The sequence below is a fragment of the Argopecten irradians genome, chromosome 6 (genome assembly GCF_041381155.1).
Source record: "Argopecten irradians isolate NY chromosome 6, Ai_NY, whole genome shotgun sequence".
In the NCBI taxonomy this organism is placed as follows: domain Eukaryota; kingdom Metazoa; phylum Mollusca; class Bivalvia; order Pectinida; family Pectinidae; genus Argopecten; species Argopecten irradians.
Genome location: NC_091139.1, coordinates 37,765,317 through 37,788,838, shown reverse-complemented (window position 1 = coordinate 37,788,838; position 23,522 = coordinate 37,765,317). Strand labels below are relative to the sequence as shown.

The 23,522-nt window shown below is 35.0% G+C and overlaps 1 protein-coding gene across 1 annotated transcript in view; it reads right to left on the bottom strand.

The window, feature by feature from the left end:
- The window catches only part of LOC138325804 (prostaglandin E2 receptor EP4 subtype-like), a 91,181-nt gene extending 74,670 nt beyond the window's left edge, over positions 1–16,511 (bottom strand). The window contains exon 1 of the mRNA XM_069271721.1: positions 16,320–16,511. The gene's annotated coding sequence lies outside the window, so the exon portion shown is untranslated. The remainder of the gene's footprint in view (positions 1–16,319) is intronic.
- Between the last annotated feature and the right edge of the window lie 7,011 nt (positions 16,512–23,522).

Below are 23,522 nucleotides of genomic sequence, written 5' to 3'. Positions count from 1 at the left end.
CGTTTTAATCATTCTATGGTATGCCATGACCAAACAATCTGAAGCCAACAGGTAAGAGAACAACAACATCAATTAAAGAAAAACTCTTTGACACAATCGCAAAAACCAATTTGAATGCTATATGAAATGATAAGAGGTGGTATCAAAGAGACCTCAAGAAAATATGAATTCGAACGACAGCAACAAAAACCAATATAAAAACAAAACAACAGCCTAAACAGGTTGTCAAAACTACGAAGTGTGAAAAGTTGATGGTTTAGAGGTACAGTGTATGTGTCATTCTGACAATTTACCTCTAAATGTTTACTTCTGGATACATATCTCACATTCCGATCATTGTACTTAAACAAAGGGAAAAGAAGAAGAAATTACCGGAATTCAGGATTAAACAAAAACACCCAAATGAAACACCATTAGCTAGAATTTAAGCAGCATTCTATACAGTCTATATATATGTGTGTTGTTTTGAACATGGGTTACAAAATGAGCTAGATGTTATCAGGAAACAGACAACATGGATCTCTAGATCATTCAGGGTGCCAAGTTATATGACCATACAACAATACACTTTAGATATATAGATATCAAACTTATTACAGTGCGTAGATTATGTCAAATCAGTATTGCACGATAATGTAACATAATTTGATTAATATGAGGTATATATTACATTTCATGCCCCTTTCACAATTATCAATGGCATTTCACGTAATTTAACAAGATGTCATGCTAATGTGTCTTAGAAGGAGGCCGGTATTTATTTCAATGGCGTTTCTGTCGTTAAAACTTGACAGATATCTTAGATGTTCGAATTGATCTCTTACAAACAGCACGCCATTGGTCATCATGTATTCCGACATTTCCGATCATTATGGCCTGTTGTATTTCATATAACAACCTGTCACGGCGTAGCTTTGTAATTGGTTTGTCTAAGAACCAGAGCATTGGTTTGTTATGTAACTTTACGATTAATTATTACACTTTGGTAATTTGTTTGGTTCACGTTGCTGCCAGTAAATAATCTGCGGGTACAAAACGTGATACATGTACATTGCGTGGAAGAGGTTACGAGGACTGCAAAATGGCAAGGGCAAATCTGAGTAAATTGTCTTGAATTCTGAAAAAAGTTACTCTCGTAAATTTTAACAGAAGTGCAATGTAACTTTATCGAGATTCACTATCTATTTGAGCTAACTACAATAACATTGTATATAACTTACTATAGCCTTGTTTGTTGTTTATTTACTTTTTATTCGAAAATGTAGATTTCACACCATGGTACTATATTCCTAACGATGGTACCACATATTCACTATTATATGTATCACATTTTGGTTATATTCAAACTCAACTTTATAAATGACTAATTAGTAGTTTTGACTTGTAATTGACAGAGTCATTTGACATCAAATGGTCAAGTTGTGACTTATAGGCTTGTAAACTATTTCTACATTTGCCCTATACTTGACCATTAAATAAGTCAATGATAAGTCTTGATGATATAATAGTAAAGGGTACATATCTATAAGGATCACATTAATGCCATGTAATTGATACATTAAGTATCGAATATAACAATGAAAGATAAATATATGATTCAATTGTCATTAAAAGGAATAATAAACTTTAGTCTAAGTTTTGCGATAATTTCCATTTTTAGCTATTGCATTTATTGCTCAAAGGAGGTAGACTTGTATAAGAATGATGAATGTCCTTCAAAAGCCCACTGTGGTAGAGATGTAGTTGACAATTGGTGGAAAGAGGTGTTAAGAACTAGTCGGAGAATACCCGACATCTTCACAACTTGACATAGATGACACTTGCACTACACAATCCCAGTAGCTTAGTGGTGTTTTTGTTATGAAAGGAGTAAATCTATGGTCATGGTGGCTCAGTGTGACATTGATAACTATCGCTTTACTTAAGCTTCTTACATAACATGTAGAAAACGCGTAAACAGATAATTCAAACATCATTTCAGGATGGTAAAATATAAGTTATATAAGTATCTACATGTAAATTTAAGTCTATTGAAATGTTTTCTGATTTTATGCTTTACTTTTACTTATCGCCAAAGACGAAATGTTGATGTACAGGGATAGAACTTAGATAGGCATTACCTGTTGTTTAATCCATTTGCAACTTAATGGAAATTATATTTTGTGAAATTGAAATTGATGTACACGTTTTCAATATATATTGTGGAATGTTAAGACACCATATTAACCGATCGTCTAGTAACATGGTAAGGGAGACAACTGGTCTTAATGCATTGCCATACCAGAAATATCACTTAGAACCATACAGAGAAGACGTATATTTAATACGTCAATGAACCATCAATTATTGAAAATATTTAATTGTTGTTATGATCTAGTATACAAATATTATTGATTAATTTTATCATCTTACCCCCAAACGTTACCGCATCTCTCACTAGAATTCAGTAGAATCATTTCGCAGCTTGTCAACCCACATTACTGTATTACAAAATCTTAATGGTTGGACGTAATAAGAATTGTGCAGGAGACATAATTTCAGTACCTATGATTGTGTTGATTATTTCATCATTGTAGGACCAATATCAGATATGGTTAAATTGCGTTTGATGCGTGATGGCCGACTTAAAAAATGTATATAGATTAGATATAATATAAATGAAGTTTTTTATCAGTTTTCGACAACATTCATTAATTGTAATTAATTATGATTATAGAATGTGTGAATATGATGTGTTAGAAGAAATACACAATCAGGTCATGTCTGTAATATACAGCAATATACAAACATCTAAGATGGCTATAATTCGCTTCTCCCTGGAGATTCATGCTCAGACACCAAATACGTGGATCATATAGCAGATCGGCGTCATCAACATATTATCTATCTCCGTGGTAGTGTAGGGTCAAAGTGTAATGATAACATGACACCGGATTATATTAAAGCCATGTCATAACATGGTATTCTTACAAATGTCCCAGTTTACATTTGACAGAAAATTTCCGTGAATATCTAGATATAAATCGTAGACTTATGTTATCAATCGCTTAAATTAACTCGTATTTTGGTTGTGTTTTCTTTCAAATATTTGATTTTTCTTAGTTGCTTTCATCAAGCATGACTTTACTTATAAGATATTTTATAAAATTTATTTTAGGTGTGATGGGCAGAGGTCTATGTCAGATAGACGTTCATTGTAATTAAATTGAATAGCTGAACTTGAGCAGCAGCACTTGACTTATGTGATTTGATTTTAGCCTATTTATTGTTGAAACTATAGACAACAACGGATGAGGCACACGTTATGTCAACTTATCAATGCCTTCTCCCAGAATATATAAATAGCTACCTACACATGTATAACATTACAAATTAACATTCATAATATTTTACTTCGAAATTTCTCAATTCTATCAAACTCTATAACTTAGTTTTATGAAATTTTGCACACGTTTAAAGATATTTGAATTAGGGTCTTTCCAAACAAAATTGTTTCAAAGTTAAGTTCAACATTTGGAGTATTAAAGAATATTCCGTTCATTTGTATATAGACGACATTCTAATACATAGTAAAAATATTCTCACATGGGTGCCAACATGAACAAGCAGGAGTATTAACAAGATTTTCACGAAAAAAACCCATCGTAGTTTAGACTTATGTTGGGCCGGCGTTAAATTAATCAAACTAAACAAAGGCTGGGGCAGTAACTGTAAATCGATGGATCCGTGACTTCTGTGGACCGTGTTTATGTCGTCACTCCGTATCATTAACAGACTATAGGAACATTACTCTGTTTGACATCAGTCATCACTTAAAACAGGGCGTCTCCAGTGGTATACAGATTAACTGTAGGTCGCCTCTCTGGTTAGTTTATGGAGATCATCGATGTCCTACTTGTTGAATGTGTTCCAGTGCAGCGTCGATATTGGTCCGAATTACATTGACCGGACTTCATTATCGACGAGTACCGACAGATATAGGACAGTGAAGTGACAAGGAACTTCCCATGGACACGTGACGAGTACCGACAGATATAGGACAATGAAGTGACAAGGAACTTCCCATGGACACGTGACGAGTACCGACAGATATAGGACAATGAAGTGACAAGGAACTTCCCATGGACACGTGACGAGTACCGACAGATATAGGACAGTGAAGTGACAAGGAACTTCCCGTGGACACGTTATATCCTCTCGTCTGTAAATCCAATAGCCACCCAGAATCATTTTCATTTGATGTTAGATACATTAAGGTCAGATTGTCAGAATATCCTGTCCATGAAACAGGAACTAAAATAGTGCCATATGCATATAACCAGTTTCAATAAAATAAAACGCTTGTTTTAGATATAACAAAAGAAAAATAAAATGGTGGTTATAGAAATATTAAAACAAAATTGTCAATTGTTGTGGGAGTATTTTGAGAATCTGCAGTCAGTACAGATAAACAACTTATGCATAATATGTGCACATAGTATAGTGACGTTGCAACATTAATTGGTACGTCATCGTTCATCTCTTGTGCGCACTTATACTTTGTTATGAGAAGCTAATAGTGGACAAATTGGAGGAACATAAAGGCACATATTGGTTTTCAAAATTGTTAACTTTAAGTAACTGTTCATTTCATATATTAATGACGTAAATTCCAGCATGTACATGTATATTGTAAGTGATGATCGTAATATGCATGTCGACTTACAAAGACCAAAATAGGTCTACCTAGTCTGTGAATAAATCGCGATAACATTCATGATATAAACCCAAAACACATCCCAAATACGATGGAGTGATGATTGCTCTTTACTAGTTTCTTATTGGATTAGGAACTTTTAAGACAGCTGTCGGGAGATAATTGTAAGCTAATGCAAGATAGGCGTCATGACAGATTTTCTGTCAAATGTTTCTATCAAATCAACATCCGCGTTCATGAAAACGAAGCTAATCACAAAACATAAATGTCTGTTGCATGTTACAGTATATCCTTGGTAAGTAAGAGACACAATAATTACACAATGGTTATAGAAAGCATCAAGCTCAAATCAACATAACAATATGATAGACAAAATGCTTACTAAATAAGTTTCAAGTTATCAGACACATTTGTGCTTAGATATTGATTTTTATTTATAAAGCTTAATAATGTGCTATTAAGAAAAGTAGTGATGTCAGCAGTCTGGTACATTAAAGTTTAACGCCATCGCTAGAGTTTTACGACAAGTTTTGCTGCTAACGCTTTCACACACGGTCATAATGTCTATGGACGTGTCAACTTCGCTTAGTTTTACAATCAAAACTTGTTTAGTTGTTCTAGAGAGGAGGTGTTGTTGTCTGAGCCCTCGAACTATGTGTTTAATGATGTCTAACAAGCTGATCAGGATTCATATAGGATATGGGTTATTGTAGTGCAATTTCGCGAAGAGATTTACTCGAAAAAGGGTTGTTCGTCCTTTTTTTTTTTTTTTTTTTTTACAAATATCGATATCCAAGCATATTGTTTTCTTCTCATTTTCCAAGAATATTGATATGACCGCTGACACAGTGGGACATGATTCCTCGCAAATAAAGCCAAATATAGAGTTCTCTTCTGATAATGGTAAAAACTGTATTTACAAGTTAATTTGCTGAAAGTACATGTATCAAAGATGTTCCACCGCCGACAGAGCATAAATTATCCTCATCATTTTAACAATAATTGGTGTTTATATACATATATAATTATTTATTTTGCTTTTGGTGCATTCGCAATCAGTACTTTATTCCATATAGGATAAAGTGCCACGGATTTTTTCGGGATACAATTAATTATTTTTAATATTTTGAACTTGAAGTAAAATAAAAGCTCAAACTTTTCTATGGAGGTAATGGTGTAAAGTAAGTAACTTTTGTAACTAACGAAAAATACTAAATCGTCTGCTCCTATTTTTGATAGTGAAAAAAACACCATTTGTCAGCGATGGAGCATCTTTAAGGCAAAACTAATTGACATTATGTAAGTACAAGTGTAAGCGATATTCGAAACAGAGATAAGAGAACTTCCAAAATCTGTAAGTACATGCAAGTAATGTGTATTTCAAAGAATTTATAAACTAAATTCTTTCATTTCCGAATGATTCACAATTTTGAAGAAGTACATGGGTATAATCTAAGAGTAAATATTTTCAATTTTGTTATGGGGTGAACTATTTCAACTAAGATTTTCCTTTAAGTAGTATGTATAAATATATATGTTTGTTTTGAAGGATAAATCATTAGGGCTCACTATGAGAACGCAATTCATCGTCTATTGGTTAACAATCCTTAATAAGTTTACATGTAAAAACCAAGTTTTTATACGATGAAATCCTCTGATATAACGATGTAGGTTGGGAAGAGATGGCATATACTCAAGATGTTTGTAATCTTTTTATAATATGTCATAATTACAATGTTATTACATGTGTATTATCCGGTGGAATTTGCACCTAACCCTTGGAGGTATTCACATACGTATCCAAATGTAATCCTACTTTTACTGAAGAGTGATACATTACACTATACCAAGTGATGCTGTTATCGCTAAAATTGTGGAAATACGTTTTTAATTTAGTGAAGCCATTATGTAATAGCTGTTAACTGTTTTAGAAGTGATATCAATTTCGCGTCAGGTCTTGATGAGGAGGAAGTCAATAGGTAGATCTTACACTGATTTTACCTAAAATTTAAGGCGTAAAATTTCAACAACTTTTTAAGTTGTTAGACATCACCGACATAAGTTGATTTGTTTAGTTTTACGTCCTAACAACCAGGGTCATGTAAGGACGTGCCAAGTTTGATGGAGTACCTCGAGAAAACCACCGACCAGCGGTGAGTACCTGGCAACTGCCCCACTTGTGATATGAACTCTCAACCCAGATGTGCAGGGTTTGTGGTGATATGTCAGGCCATCTGAACCACTTAGTCACCGCTGCCACAGGGTCCCAACTTCGAGAATAACGTGATACAGATATAAGTTGGTTTTTCAACAACAACCACAATAACAATGACAACAACAACAACATTTCATTTTGTAAATCATAAAACCGTATTTACTACATAATCCCAATGGTTTTTTTTTCATTTTTCAGTCTTTTCAAGGACTTCTTTATTGTACAATGTTAATTCACAAAAGCTATCTTCTTGATATAATTTCTGTATCGCAGAATTTCTCGTAGCACACGTAGTCTTCATCATAGGACTACTGTATTTAACAGTTTCAGTGCACAAGCAATCTGCATCAAAGAACTACTGTATTTAACAGTTTCAGGGCATACAGGCAATTTGCATCAAAGAACTACTATATTTACAGTTTCAGGGCACACTAACAATCTGCATCAAAGAACTACTGTATTTATCTGATTAAGGGCATACAAGCAATCTGCATTAAAGAACTACTGTATTTAACGGTTTCAGGGCAAACAAGCAATCTGCATCAAAGAACTACTGTATTTAACAGTTTCAGGGCATACAGGCAATTTGCATCAAAGAACTACTATATTTACAGTTTCAGGGCACACTAACAATCTGCATCAAAGAACTACGGTATTTAACTGATTTAAGGCATACAAGCAATCTGCATCAAAGAACTACTGTATTTAACAGTTTCAGGGCACACAAGCAATCTGCATCAAAGAACTACTGTATTTAACAGTTTCAGGACACACAAGCAATCTGCATCAAAGAGCTACTGTATTTAACAATTTCAGGGCACACAAGCAATCTGCATCAAAGAACTACTGTATTTAACAGTTTCAGGACACACAAGCAATCTGTATCAAAAAACTCCTGTATTTAACTGATTCAAGACATACAAGCAATCTGCATCAAATAACTACTGTATTTAACGGTTTCAGGGCAAACAAGCAATCTGCATCAAATAACTACTGTATTTAACGGTTTCAGAGCATACAAGCAATCTGCATCAAAGTACTACTGTATTTAACGGTTTCAGGGCATACACGCAATCTGCATCAAAGAACTACTGTATTTAACGGTTTCAGGGCATATAAGCAATCTGCATCAAAGACCTACTGTATTTAACAGTTTCAGGGCACACAAGCAATCTGCACAAAGAAATACTGTATTTAACGGTTTCAGGGCAAACAAGCAATCTGCATCAAAGAACTACTGTATTTAACAGTTTCAGGGCACACAAGCAATCTGCATCAAAGAACTACTGTATTTAACGGTTTCAGAGCATACAAGCAATCTGCATCAAAGTACTACTGTATTTAACGGTTTCAGGGCATACACGCAATCTGCATCAAAGAACTACTGTATTTAACGGTTTCAGGGCATATAAGCAATCTGCATCAAAGACCTACTGTATTTAACGGTTTCAGGACAAACAAGCAATCTGCATCAAAGAACTACTGTATTTAACAGTTTCAGGGCATACAGGCAATTTGCATCAAAGAACTACTATATTTACAGTTTCAGGGCACACTAACAATCTGCATCAAAGAACTACGGTATTTAACTGATTTAAGGCATACAAGCAATCTGCATCAAAGACCTACTGTATATAACAGTTTCAGGGCATACAAGCAATCTTCATCAAAGAAATTTTGTATTTAACAGTTTCAGGGCACACAAGCAATCTGCATCAAAGAGCTACTGTATTTAACAATTTCAGGGCACACAAGCAATCTGCATCAAAGAACTACTGTATTTAACAGTTTCAGGACACACAAGCAATCTGTATCAAAAAACTCCTGTATTTAACTGATTCAAGACATACAAGCAATCTGCATCAAATAACTACTGTATTTAACGGTTTCAGGGCAAACAAGCAATCTGCATCAAATAACTACTGTATTTAACGGTTTCAGAGCATACAAGCAATCTGCATCAAAGTACTACTGTATTTAACGGTTTCAGGGCATACACGCAATCTGCATCAAAGAACTACTGTATTTAACGGTTTCAGGGCATATAAGCAATCTGCATCAAAGACCTACTGTATTTAACAGTTTCAGGGCACACAAGCAATCTGCACAAAGAATTACTGTATTTAACGGTTTCAGGGCAAACAAGCAATCTGCATCAAAGAACCACTGTATTTAACAGTTTCAGGGCACACAAGCAATCTGCATCAAAGAACTACTGTATTTAACGGTTTCAGGCACACAAGCAATCTGCATCAAAGAACTACTGTATTTAACGGTTTCAGGACATACAAGTAATCGTCATCATAGGACCTCTGTATTTAACAGTTTGAGGGCATACAGTTATTCAAGACTTGCAAACAACATAATTTTTGTACACCAAGTCTATGAATTTATAGCTTTGGTGGACATAAGCAGATTATGTAATTTTATCTCCAAATTGCAAAGGATCATGGTGCGAAAAGTGTGTCCATATTTTGCTTCAATCTGCACAATCGCATGACAGAGATCATCCTTAATCGACAACCCCCCCCCCCCCTAACACCCAATAAATCATCGATACACGAGAGGAATTTGTTATAACACCTCGGTACGGTAAAACAATAATACGTACAGATGCCGCATCTCTCCACCCACGGTCATCAACAGGACTCCATCACTTAGTGGTCATTATTGACCAATGGTCAGCCCAATACACCGTCCACCATATGGCGTTGTACATTCTTTGTGGTGTGACGTACTGACGTCACGTGACAAATCAAGGCGTGATGATGTATCAGTAATGTTCAGTGTTATCACCCTATCTAGGGTCTGTAGGCTAGAACACGGGCTATAATTGCGTTAGCAGGTGATCAGAAACTTAAAGTACTTCATAAATTGCGAACCATTTATAACTGTTTTTATCAAATCAGGGGAGTAGGAAGTGGGGGGGGGGGCAGGGGGGGGGTCAATTTCCCCAGGACGGGGGGAGGGGGGGGACAAACACGTCTTTTTGCCCCCCCCCCCATTTTCGCCATGTGAAATGTTCTAAAAATGCACATTTGAAATAAAAAATGGTCCTCCTTCACATTTTTATACTTCATTTAGAAAATGTGATCCGGTATGTTCAGATCGAGCTGGGTTGCATAATGGTATGACGACACTCACAATTATTATCTCTAAATGCAGGTAAATTTAAATCGAAAAAAATCACCATGTTAAGAACGCTTTAAAATCATCAAAATATATAATAAAACTCATCTCAGCCATTCCAAATCGTAATATTTTTTCTCGGGGGAGACCCCTGGACTCGCAAGATCTCGCGCCTTCGGCGCACGCAAATTTATCAAAATACATCATAAAACTCATCTCAGCCATTCTAAATAGTATTTTTTTTCCAGAGTAGAATTGTGGAAAACCTAGGATACACACTTGATTGATGCCTGAGCTAGTAGGATCTGGACACATATTGAGCTAGAGAGAACAGACAGCATTATTGATAATTTCTTCTGTTTCACTGAAACGGGTGTAACAATTTTTTAACGATTTTAAATGTTTCTTAACAAAATCCCATTAGGTATTGTCTTTAAATCCACTGAAACATAAGCTCTCAGTAGTAAAACGTGTCAGAGGTTTTGCTATTGCGTTTTCCTCGGCGACAAGACGTGTCTCTGGCGTCATGGTCGCTTTGGAAACAGTAATACAAACAAAATGAATTAATGACCAATTCCTTGACAACAAAATTGCCATTAACGAACATTTGGGCATATCTTATTTCACACTTAAGACATACATGCTACATTAAATAGTTCAGTTTTGCAGTGATTTTAATGCACTCTTAGCTTTTATAAAAAGGAATATGTCAACTTTTACTCAATACTTTTAATTTTTACTTACGAGTTTTCAAGTGTCTCTAAGCTTATCGCTACCCTTTTTTACTCCGGTATAAACCAAAGTTTTGATTTCGTTTGTTTGTTTTAGAAATAGTACAAATGATAGTACAAGTGATATTACATTATGGAAGTTATCGTAAAATGATCGAAATCCCAAACGACCCATTGTGTACTGCATTAGATGTATGGCCGTCTATTTCCCAACATAATCTCCATAAAATCATAAAGGCTGGGAATCTAGACCACAGAACAGCTAACAATGTCAAACAATGTTTGTGGGGAGGCCAGTATCATTGGTTGTACAATCTGCCTCGGGGACTGTCGTCTGTTATTGATATCGGTAAACAGTCCTTGTTGCATGTGACTCTCTATACGGCAGAGTATGAAGGGCTTTGATCCGAATCCGGGGATATACAATGTATAGTCACGAAGCCCCTGTATAAACATACGAACACAGCTGCTAATGTGATCGAACGTATCAAACTGACATCCTTGTCCCATTCCATAACGAGAGTAGCTATTCCAAGAGCACTTTGAGCAACTGCGGGATTCTGTTACCATAAGTAACACTTAGCAGATAGTCAAATTATGTCAAAACCTCGTATAAAGCTTTAAAATAGCTTTAAGACGTCATTTTAGCTTTTTGTATTCTAAAAAGTAAATTTGCAATGCATAACAAAGTCGCAAAAGGAATTTCTTACTCTGCATGCTTATATCTCCTTGAGGAATATATCAACATAACATACTCCATATCTTCACATTGCAGAGTTATATGTCATTGTATTGATTGTGATGTCATATGTTTACGAGCACAACGTCATTTTCCCAGAGAAAAAGACATGAGTCTTCCTTTTAAAACAATGACGTCACAATCAAGGACACATAATGTTGTCCTATGGACACAAGTTACATAAGTGACAATCCATCACTTTATGAATGTTATATATTTAAGAAATAAAATGTTTAAAGATTCACTCAGTAATGAGATCATACCTGCTCAATAACTTAGACGGAGGTACCCAAAATATGAAAATGCTCATTGATAAGGATTTATTTGAATATCTTTGTTTGTGTTAAGGAGATATCACTCAAACATCTGAGTGGACTCTAAATAAACCGCAATGATGATTACGGTGAGAATACATGATCACCCAGCTTTTCATAATTATTTTTATCTTAAAGGTAGAAGGAGCGAGCACCATTTTATAAGCACTAGTTTGAGTTTGGACCTGTCTAATGTCACTCTGTTTATTACAATAAGTATTCAGACCAATAACAGAGATCAAACACAGATATCCGAACTGTCATATTGTTACTTCCGCTTAAGATATTATCAAGATAAACAATATAATGTGTCAACATCCGGTTTATATGTCGTTTGCCATACCAATTGGTCTATCATTCACTCATACAATGGTGAGGCGATATCGTATAACATATCAATTATTTATATATTTAAATTCTTTTGTAGATAATGGAATAATTACAAATTGTGGTTAAAGTTCAAAGTTAACTTTTGGTACACAGTGCAATATTGATCAATCAATTAACATCCGTGACTGTAAAAGTAGAAAAAAAACCTTTAATATGCAAATCTGGATGTACTATAATTTCTGACTTTAATACTGGTTTCACTATGCAAATTGAGGCTTAAATGACGATATGTCCGTAAGTGTTAACGGGCGCTGCGGGAGAGATATTGCTAACACAAATCGATAAGGACATCATTTTATTTGTAACTTTATGCTGGTTATATTTCGTAATCTCTGTAGTGATTTTAGCAACATGATTCTTGAAGTACAAAATAGTTAAACATTAATACTTGACATTCATCAGATCAAATTACTTTAATTCTGTTTGCTTTGTTTTGTTTCTGCTTGCAACGCTGAATAATGATATGTAAATATGCGTTTTTAAAGACAAGATGACATGATATGGCGGTATAATACCATATGAACAAAGTGAAAAGTCCTTAACTTTTATAGATATGCTGTTTCGTTGACAAACTAAAAAAAAACAATTCCCTGGTGTCCATGTTAATTACAAAAAGAACGATGGTCATAAGAAACGTCCTGAAGAACTCCGAGTTTGGGCAATACATTCACAAGTACAATATCGGCTGTCACAAAAGGAAATTTGTCTCGGTGTTTCTCGAAGGGTTAGAGCATGGCAGACTATAAGACTCTTTCATATGTGGATATGAAGGATAGGGATATTCTACCCGAGGGTCACAAAATGTAGTAAAACCCGAGGCTTGCCGAGGGTTTTGCAACATTTTGTGATCCCGAGGGTAGAATATCCCTATCCTTCATATCCACTTATGAAAGAGTATTTTTCTTTCATACCACGACGTTTTACTGCAATTTTACAACTATAATATCCCGCCATTTTGAAATAAATTCGAAGAAATCCACGACTGGAAGTCAATTTCCATACATGAAAAATTACGTGATACTTTCAACACAAATTCCGTTGCTTGCATCTTTTATAGTAAAACCAGTCAATTTTGTGAAAAAAATGTTAAAATTTTACCGAGGAAATAGAGATTTTGTTGACGCCGTGACGTCACGAGGCTTTATTGCATGGGTAGCCATGCAATACAGCCTTAGGCGACATGAGTGTATTGCCCTAGACCAGCCAGTATTACACGTGTAGGTATGAAAGAAATATTGTGTCCACCATTGGAGACCAAACAATCTACCAGCGACGTCTTACGAAACACGATATAAAAAAGTGTACATCAGCGGAAACAGTTGGCAAACCTGATGTCGACTGCACTAACATTCAATTTCCAATTTTAATACACTTGTTTTCACAACCAAAATGCTTTAGTGTTATTATTTTCTTTCATCACTGATTTCCTTTCTTGTCCCTCTTGATATCAGCCAAATTGACTTATTTTACATCCCGAAAAACGTTATACATGAATGATACGCCTCTGTTCGTATCAGCAATGCTACATGCTAAAACACATCGTAAGTGAAAGAAAGAACATCGAAGCCAATTGAATACTTCAAATTAACGATTAATTATAGTCTCGTTGTGATTTAAATTCCAAAAGCTTTCTAAGTCATTACATTTTCTTCAGGTTGTAAAGCATGGTATTGATAATGTAATGATATTGTTACCCACCAGAGAAACCATGAACCGTACACTTTCTATACCTTTTTGCACTTGATGCCTGATCATTTGTCTGATGAAGATGACAGTGTACACATGGTACAAGTCATGGAAACGTCACCCTAGCTGTGGCCATTACCAGTGTAATAGCATTCTAATGAATGTACTGTAATTAAGATCCGTGGATTTCTGAATTCTGATTACCCATTAATGGTTAGGATACTACTTGGCAGTTATCTGTTCGATAATATTCAAATAGTTTCGCTATAAAGCAAAACGTGCGAATTTCGCTCAAAACTATATTTTGTGCACTATTATTGACAGATCTACAATGGTTAAAGTTGTATTTCTTGTAATTTTCACTGAAACGATATGTCGTTTTAACATTTGATATTTTAACATCAACATGTTTCTTGATGATTTAGCCCTCCAAAACCATGTCAGCATATAAGAGAGCCGGAATCTAGGGATCATATATTCATGGTTTTGAATAAAACGCCTTCAATCACCGCCATGTTCAGTACCTTCGGGTTTTGTCGGAATTCCGAATCGTATCACGTGACTGACGTCCACACGTCCTGCACGTGGTGATCCAGGTAACTAGCGTAAGCGCACATATGTTTGTTTACGTTTTCGTTCTGGCTAATATGAGCAAATCGTGCTGGTATATGTCCACGGAGCGAGCATTTGAAACATCCAATTCACACATTGCCGTAATTCAACATTGTGTGTATCAAATATTGTAATGTGCGAGCATTATTTTCTTTGTAGATCCAGTCTGCTGCAGAGGTCGACCACATGTTTTGTTTACGAAAAATTGTTGATATTTCTCTTGGTTTCACAACTCTCGTGTTACTTCGAGATTGTCGCGACGATGTTCGGAATAGTTCGGAATGATTCGGACTCTTCCGAGCCTATTTTTCACGTGTACAAGTTAAAAAGATTTTTTTACTTTTATAATTTAAAATACTTCCAGTACTGCAACTTCATAAAAAGTGGTAAAATTAGAAAGTTTAAAACTCAGACAAACGGAGAAAAATATGTATAACACTTAAGCAGTTTTCACTATGACAAAAAGAGCGAAAGTGATAGACCATACAACTTTAAAATGTACATTACGGAAGTTTTTGTATTCAGTAATGAACATATAAGCGACTATACATTTTGCAAAATAATATAAACATACTTCATTTAACAGGTCGATTAGATTCCTTATGACAACAAATAAGTCGCAAACGAATCAAGCTATGTTGCCGATAGATAAAAATACATATTATGTCATTTGTAAAATGTTATCTTAAATTCTGTCAAGTTGAATCATTGAAATGGAATCACAGCATCATAGTATAAATTGTGACAATACAATAATCGATAGCAGTTGATGATTTCACCATTTATCCAACAAAAAATGTTTCCATCACTGTTCAAACGTATAAAATTTGTTTATTAACGTTTCACGTTTCAACAGGTAGGACAAACGATAAGAGACAATGTTAACCACCCATCCATTAGTTGGAATAGTTTGTGTTATCCTGGTATTATTTCCAATGATGATGTATTCACTGCGATGCAGGCATGGACAGCAGCATGCCATCACAGTTATATAGCTCGCACTGGAAATCCAAGTCAACAATGAAGCCCCAGAACAATCCTTGTATCAGATATCACCATGGGACATCGCTGTCTGATTGTCATTTAAGCATGTTTTAAACAAATTGACCAGTATCATGTGGGAATGTCCAATATAATTATATGTCTGTGCATAGTTCATATGGTATTTTCCATAACTATTAATCAATAACCATGGCTTAAAAATGGCAGATATGACTTTCTAGAAGACTTTTAAATGGCTGATACTTTTCAAATTTTAAATACAAATCACAGGAGCAAAGATTGTTCTTTAAAAGCCGTCGAGTATAAGCTAAACACCCATCGCATATGTAACATGTTTGATAATGATATCATTAGACAATATAACTATATTATGTATAACCTAATCATTGTGTCCCCAAATCACAGGCACAAACGATAACTCTCTAGTATAAAATAAGTATTTCGTAAAACAAATATATGGTCGTATACTATTGAATTAGACATATTAAACTGGACCAGGTGCTAAACTCCTATACATCACATATTTCACCTTATTTATGATATCACGAGACAGACGTAACCATATTTAGCCCTTGTACACAAAATCATTGTGTTCCTCCTATTGAGAGTAGTTCTGTCATAATATATGAAATATATACAGTAGTACATTTTGTATGTTCATTATCGACTACAAACAAGACTCGTGTTAATTTGCCTAGCATAACACCCAATATATTGTTTCATTAGAAACTAAAAAACCTTTCACATTTTTCTTTAAGTGAATATTAAACATATACATCACTGACGAGATATAAAGAGAACTTACCTGCAATTGTTGGCCAGCTATACGTCCACTGATTTGATGAACACGTGAGTTACTGACGCAGACGGCTGCTCAGAGCTTACTCCAGCTGTCCCAACAAACAAAGACAATTACATACAATTCCACATCTTAGCCGCCAATCAAGGATAAAGAGAGTCGTTAGTAACCCCGCCGTCCTGTGGTGTCAGTGTATTTACTATGAGAAACGACATAATCAGGAGAGTTATATATGATAATAATAATAATACACCTACTGTAACAGTGTTTGTCTAAAGTACCAGAAACGCCAGGCGTCCGCGGGCTTTTGTTGCTCGCTTGAGTTCCATGACCTTACAATTACTTGTATCCTAGTGTGTGGTGTGCTTCTAACAAGTACTCGTTGTAATTTACCCCATCTAGGCTTCCATTGGATAATCGACGTGATTCATTCAAAGTCTCGCTCTGAAAGATTCCACCGGGAAGACAGATTGGCAGAAACAGGATAGTAGAATCTGAATTCGTCATAGAATGACTAGAAAAGCTTGGCACAGCTTTATGGAAAATAGAAACATATCAAGGATGAATAGGTATCTGGCCTGTGTGCAAGAACATGTTGACCAAGGTATTAAATTACAGAATGCAATACAAATTGACAAGATACAGTCTGGACATGACATTTGTAAAAGAGATGGCAAATATGTAACAATATTTGTAATGTACCATCATAGCACCTGTCATTTGTCATCTGAATTCAAAATGGAAATATGGCGGCCTCCATCAGCCATTACATCTAAGGGTGATTCTGGTGTTATAACCTTGCCAGTTAAAATTTTTAGAAAAATGTGTGGTTATGATCGTTAGAGGATTGTTTTCTTTTTTTAAATTTACAAAATCAACTCAAAAAGCTATGATATATTACACAACATGTCCTCAAGACAAGTGTCCTCACACAGGAGGGGATTCATTCAACACACAACATTATAAACTTTTCATTCTTTTAAATTTCAACCCTATTTTTATAATCATTCTACACATACCTCTCAACTGCAGGAGGATACGCAGGATTGATGATAAAAGTACACGACTTTCATTAACGATATTTTACATACTGTAGTTAGCGTTAGGTCACTTGAAGGTGCCAAATACCTTCATCATCATCCAAAACAATTACATGACATAGAATATAGATTTGCATGGAAAAGCAAAAGGGAAAAAATCGTTGTCCAATACTTAAATGGTTTTTTTCCCGAAAGATATACTCTAGAAAACGATATAGGACAATAAAAAGCCTGCTGTTGAAATAATTTCTAGAAAAGAACAATGATATGAAATTCACTCACGAAGGGAGGAAGATCAGCAGAAAGCTACTCTCTCGTCAATATTAATGTGCACGTGAGAACAGCTAGACATGGATTCGGCCTTGATTGGTTCGTATTGTTGTAAAGATGACATTTGTTTCCTAGGACAATAAGCCATCAAGGCTGTCAGAATTATGTGTTTGCTCTTTTTATTGTGTCCCTAAAGACATCAAGAACGAGTTCAACAGAAAACAGTGTGATATATATCATAAATACGAGAAATGTGTACAGCAATCTAACTGCGTGGGAAAAGCCAATGGGAAATATTTCTATACCATTTGAATTCCTACAGGGGAATGTCGATATGAAACAATAGATTACGGAAAACACTTTTGGCAGTGACAATATCGCTTTCATTTAGCTTCTTATTGATTTTCTTCATATAACAAAAACAAAACAAAAACTCATCAAATATGATATGAAATATTACACTTATTACTTTTTAGCAGTGAAATATTAAGTTTTACGGTGTACATAAAAGCGATATACTTCACTCCAATGAAAATATCAATTTGGTTAGTTTGACTCGCTTTTGACCTATCGGAATGCTGCATTGACAGTGAAAATATCATTTTGATTGTCACCTCATCAGTTTGTGCGCGAAAATGACGTCATATTTTTGTGTAGAAAAATGACGTTATGTCCACAAATATACGACGTAACAGTAGCAAGGACAAATAACTATACAATACAATAGCAGAATAATTTTTGGCGGAACTAGTATTAATGGTCTTCTGTAAATGAAAGCGAGAAGTAAAAAATGTAATAAATAGAATATACCTTGTTTCTTGATGAATACCAGTAATATTTCATCTCGTGGGGTACAAACTGCGATTTATTCACTCGTGCTTCGCACTCGTGAAAAATATTAAAGCTTCCACCTCACTCGATGAAATATAACTGGTATTCATCAAGAAACAAGGAATATCCCCTTTTTCTTGGTTAGAAATCAAAAGTTAAAGCATTGTTGGCGTGCTTTCTCCCAGATACTCGGAAATATTTAACAAGGAATTTAAATGGCCTCAAGCTTATCAACGTTCCCTAACTTAAACTTATGTATTTTCACAAATTAAATGCTATTGATGTATTTAATCTTCTTCAGTCAAATGTAACAATGTTATTCAATCTCATAATCTTTCATATCGTGATAGACAAGAAAGTCCGGTAAATACGATTCCTTCACCGCCAGTAGTGTAGTCTATAGTACTTAGACAACAAGGCACAATATGTATGTAACAATTAAGTACTAATTGTACAGTACACATTGTAACATCTGGCCTCTGCAAAATACTACGTACATGATTTAATTCAATTAAAAAGATGGCAATATCATTAGGTATATTATACAGATTATGTGGTGCCAATAGTAAAGAAAATTTAAGAGTTCCAATATACAATGTAAAATTCAGTAATCATTATTATATATTGGCTTTTAAATGGTTGTCCAACAGGATTTTAAAATCTTTCTTGGCTTCTGCGTTCACAAATGAGTCTGAAAAACATGCTAGATATCCACTATTTTAAAGGTAAACGAGGTTGTCCTGAGTTCTGAACTACAACGCTGTTTGTAAATTCATTTATTTTCCCACGTGTTTCTATGGTAAAACATCTGAACAAAAAAAAGCATTAATAAACATTGCTTCAAAACTAAACCTAATACACATAAATAAAAATACACAAAAATAAATGTTTTAATTATGTCTCCGAGACGGGTTTCATTTTCACTTTGAATACGTGAAAAAATATGGATACACGCTTAAAATCCAACTGGTTTTTGTTTTTTTTTGTTTTGATTGTTTGTTTCGTTTTTGTTTTTGTTTTCTCTTTATTATTATTACTTAAATCATGATCAAATTTGCTTGATTAACGGTAGAGTATTCATGGAATTTATACAAATTTTGAAATATATAAAATAATCATTGGCAATTATTTGCCAAGACGCCGTGGGCTGTAATATAAACAAGCAGGGACTACGTTTGATTTCCATCACCACAAACAAAAAGCCAAACAACTGACCACTTGTCAAAACTCTCGCCACATCTATGACACGTGTATTAAGTACGCAGTATTAACCCATCGTTCTGATCCTCATCTTAGACAATGTATTTTAGAGCCTTATTACACCTACCATTTCTCCATTCCACAGCATCACATTTAAAGGATGAATAAAAAAAATCATAGCCAAAAATATTATAAATGTATATTTCCGAAAAAGTTCATCCCAACACCGGTGTGTGGTAAGTAGGGTTACCATGGTAATATTATGACCTGGATAGTCAAGGCAACGTCCATCAATAGTGGATACACACGCCTGACCATGGCCGCTATTGTTTACTGACTGGAACATTAAAGCACGATGATGTATGTACACTAACCCGTTCCAATAATTGCTATTTAAAGCCTATCTATCAATTATCAAAAGTGCACGTTAATTTAATCGTCTGTTTGATGGTTTAAGAACTCTATAAAGGAATAGGAATAAGCGTCATTTTATTATCGTTGACGTCACAATCACATGCCTTAATAACCGTGACTAATAGGGTGCATATTTGTGATTTTATGTTCTGGACGAGAATAACTTACTTCAGGAAAATGAGAAGGACTTTCTTGGCTTTCAAATTTCGTATCAGCACCTTAGCATATATGTTGGCATATCAAACCTGTAAAGAAATATAATATTGGCATATCAAACCTCATCCTCGATACTCCGGGGGTTCCGATCACTTACGATCTCTACACCCTCGTAGTACAACTGGATGCAGCTCAGAAGAAAAAATCTAAACCAATCACCAGCAAAAAAAATTTTTGGAGACTACAGAAAGTGTGACATTCAACTGCAAATCACACAGTCAACCACAGTGTACCGTTGTACGGCTCTTTTGATGTGCATCAAAAGACTAAATTACCTGTTCTGTTCTGTTGCCTCCATTTTAACTGTGAGATAGTCCAGGGATGTAGAGATCGTCAGTGATTGGAACCCCTGGAGTATAGAGGATGATCAAACCTTCAAATATCGTATTGGCATATCAAACCTTCAAATATCGTATTGGCATATCAAACCTTTAAACATCAACCTTTAAATAAAATGTTGGTATATCAAAACTTTATATATCAAACTGGCATATCAAACCTTTAAATATCATATTGAAATATCAAACCTTTAAATATTATATTATCATATCAAACCTTTGAATATGATATTGTCATATCAAACCATTAAATATATTATTGGCATATCAAAACTTTAAATATCATATTGTTATATCAAACCTTTAAATATAATATTGTCATATCAAACATTTAAATATCGGATTGGCATATCAAACCTTTAAATATAATATTGTCATATCAAACCTTTAAATATGATATTGGCAAATCAACCCTTTAAATATAATATTGGCATATCAAACACTTTGTACTGGCTTGGCGATGCGAGAGGATTGATTATGAATAAAATCCAAACAATGTGCTTTTTCCAACTTCACATTTATTCTCCCGGAAACCGGAAGTGTACAACTAAACATAGAAAACAAGATACGGAGACGGAATACAATAATACACAAAACAGCAAATTCCGGATATTCTATTGATGATACAATAATATATATACCATGTATATAACAACTTAAAGATGCTCCACCGTTGACAAATGGTATTTTATATTTGTGTAGTAGACGATTTAGTATTTTTCTTCCGTTGCAAAAGCTACTTACTTTACACCAATACCACCATTGAAAAGTTTGAGCTTTTAATTTCATTTCAAGTTAAAAATATAAAAAATAATTAATTGCATCCCGAAAAAATCCGTGGCACTATATTCTATATGGAATGAAGTACTGATTGCGCATGCACCAAAGGCGAATCAAATTATTCTATATTATTTTTTATGTTAATTAGTCATATATATTCACAATTAAACACAAGTTATTGTTCGAATGATGAATATCATTTATGCTCTGTCGGCGGTGGAGTTTTATTTTGGTGCTCGACACAGAAAGCCGAGATGACTCAGCAAAACCTCTTTATCTCGGCTTTCCTAATCTCGCACCAGAAGTAACCTTGTATTGTACGACACTCTAATTATCCCGTTCAGCCAGGTCCTATGGCCATGTCGTGTAATGGCAATATTGTGATGTCACATGTAATGGCGTCATTATAAGATAGATAAGATAAGAGTTATTCTGGTTCAGGACTATATTATGTCCTCTATACCAGACTTTTATACAGGGGCGTAGGAAGCGGGGGGGGATGGGCAGGGGGGGGGCAACTGCCCCCCCCCCGTTCCCCAGGACGGGGGGGCAAACATGTCTTTTTGCTCCCCCCCATTTTCGCCGACTGAAATTTTCTAAAAATGCTTATTTGAAAGAAAAAAGGGTCATCCTGCACATTTTTCGTACTTCATTCTAGAAAATTTTCCGCTGCGCGGCGCATTTCCTAAAACGTTCAAGCACATAATGTCAAACCTTAAATAGTAAAAATTCAATATACACAAACTAGACTAAAATGTCCATCAAGGGATTCTATGTACTATTTAAAAAAATGTCTCTTAAAAGATCAATTTGTTTATATGTCTTAGCGAGACAATTAATTCATTTTTTTATGTTACACAACAATGTGCCGATGGTGTGAAGCCGGTATATTCAGATCGAGTAGGGTTGCATAATGTTATGACGACACAATTATCATTTCTAAATGCAGGTAGCTTTAAATCGAAAAATTACCATGTTAAGAACGCTTTATAATCATTAAACTTTATCGTAAAACTCATCTCAGCCATTCTAAATCGTTATTTTTTTCCCGGGGGGAGACCCCCGGACCCCCCTAACACCAACTTCTCGCGCTTTTGGGCGCTCGCAAATTCATCAAAATGCATCGTAAAACTCATCTAAGCCATTATAAATCGTAGTTTTTCCCGGGGGAGACCCCCGGACCACCCAAACACCAAAATCTCGCGCTTTCGGGCGATCGCAAAATCATCAAATTCATAAAACTCATCCCGGGGGTCACCCTCAGACCCCTAATAAAACACCAAAATCTCGCGCCTTCGACGCTCACACGCTAATTTGGTCAATTTGCATATTCGTTAATTTCCTTTTAGCGACCCCACTATCTATAAATGTGTACAAGGATTAAATTCAGTGATATATGAAAAATGTGCATAAAGCATATATTATATGGTTGGGAGTTTAATTAATTTCCTCCTGTAAGTGTGGCGGGGGGGGGGGGGAGGGTTTTACAAAATATTGAGGACCTTTGCCCCCCATGACGTTTCATCTTCCTACGCCACTGTTATAGATACATATTACATAAGTAAAATAAATTAATAATATATAACACCTTATACAAAGGTTTTCTATGATATTGTTGCTTCGTAACAGAGAAAAATTCCTGATTTTTCTAATGATTATCTAACTTGTTCTTAAACGAGTTTACACTAATTGCTGATACTACATGTTATTGCAGTTCATTCCAAATAGTTACCATTCTGATCGAGAACTAGTTCTTTCTGAGTAAAGTTGTTGATTGTTTATGTTTTTCGCCTGTCCTCTACCGCTGTGGAGATCTGATGCGTTTCTCTAAACCATTCTTTATCATAAATATGACTCGTTATTTTATAGTTCAATCATATCGCCTCTGATTCTCCTGGTTGGTAGGTTTAGCTTCTTCAATATGTCCTGGTAGTTCATGTTTAAACAGTTCTTCGTTTCTGGTAGACACCTGGTTGCCCTTCTTTGGACACCTTCTATTTTTCAATATGTTTTTACGATAAGGTGCCCACACAGGATTAGCGTAATGGAACTGTGATGTTACTAAACATTTGTATATAGGGATTGGATTTCGTTTTTATGTTAACCATGCTTGTATGGAG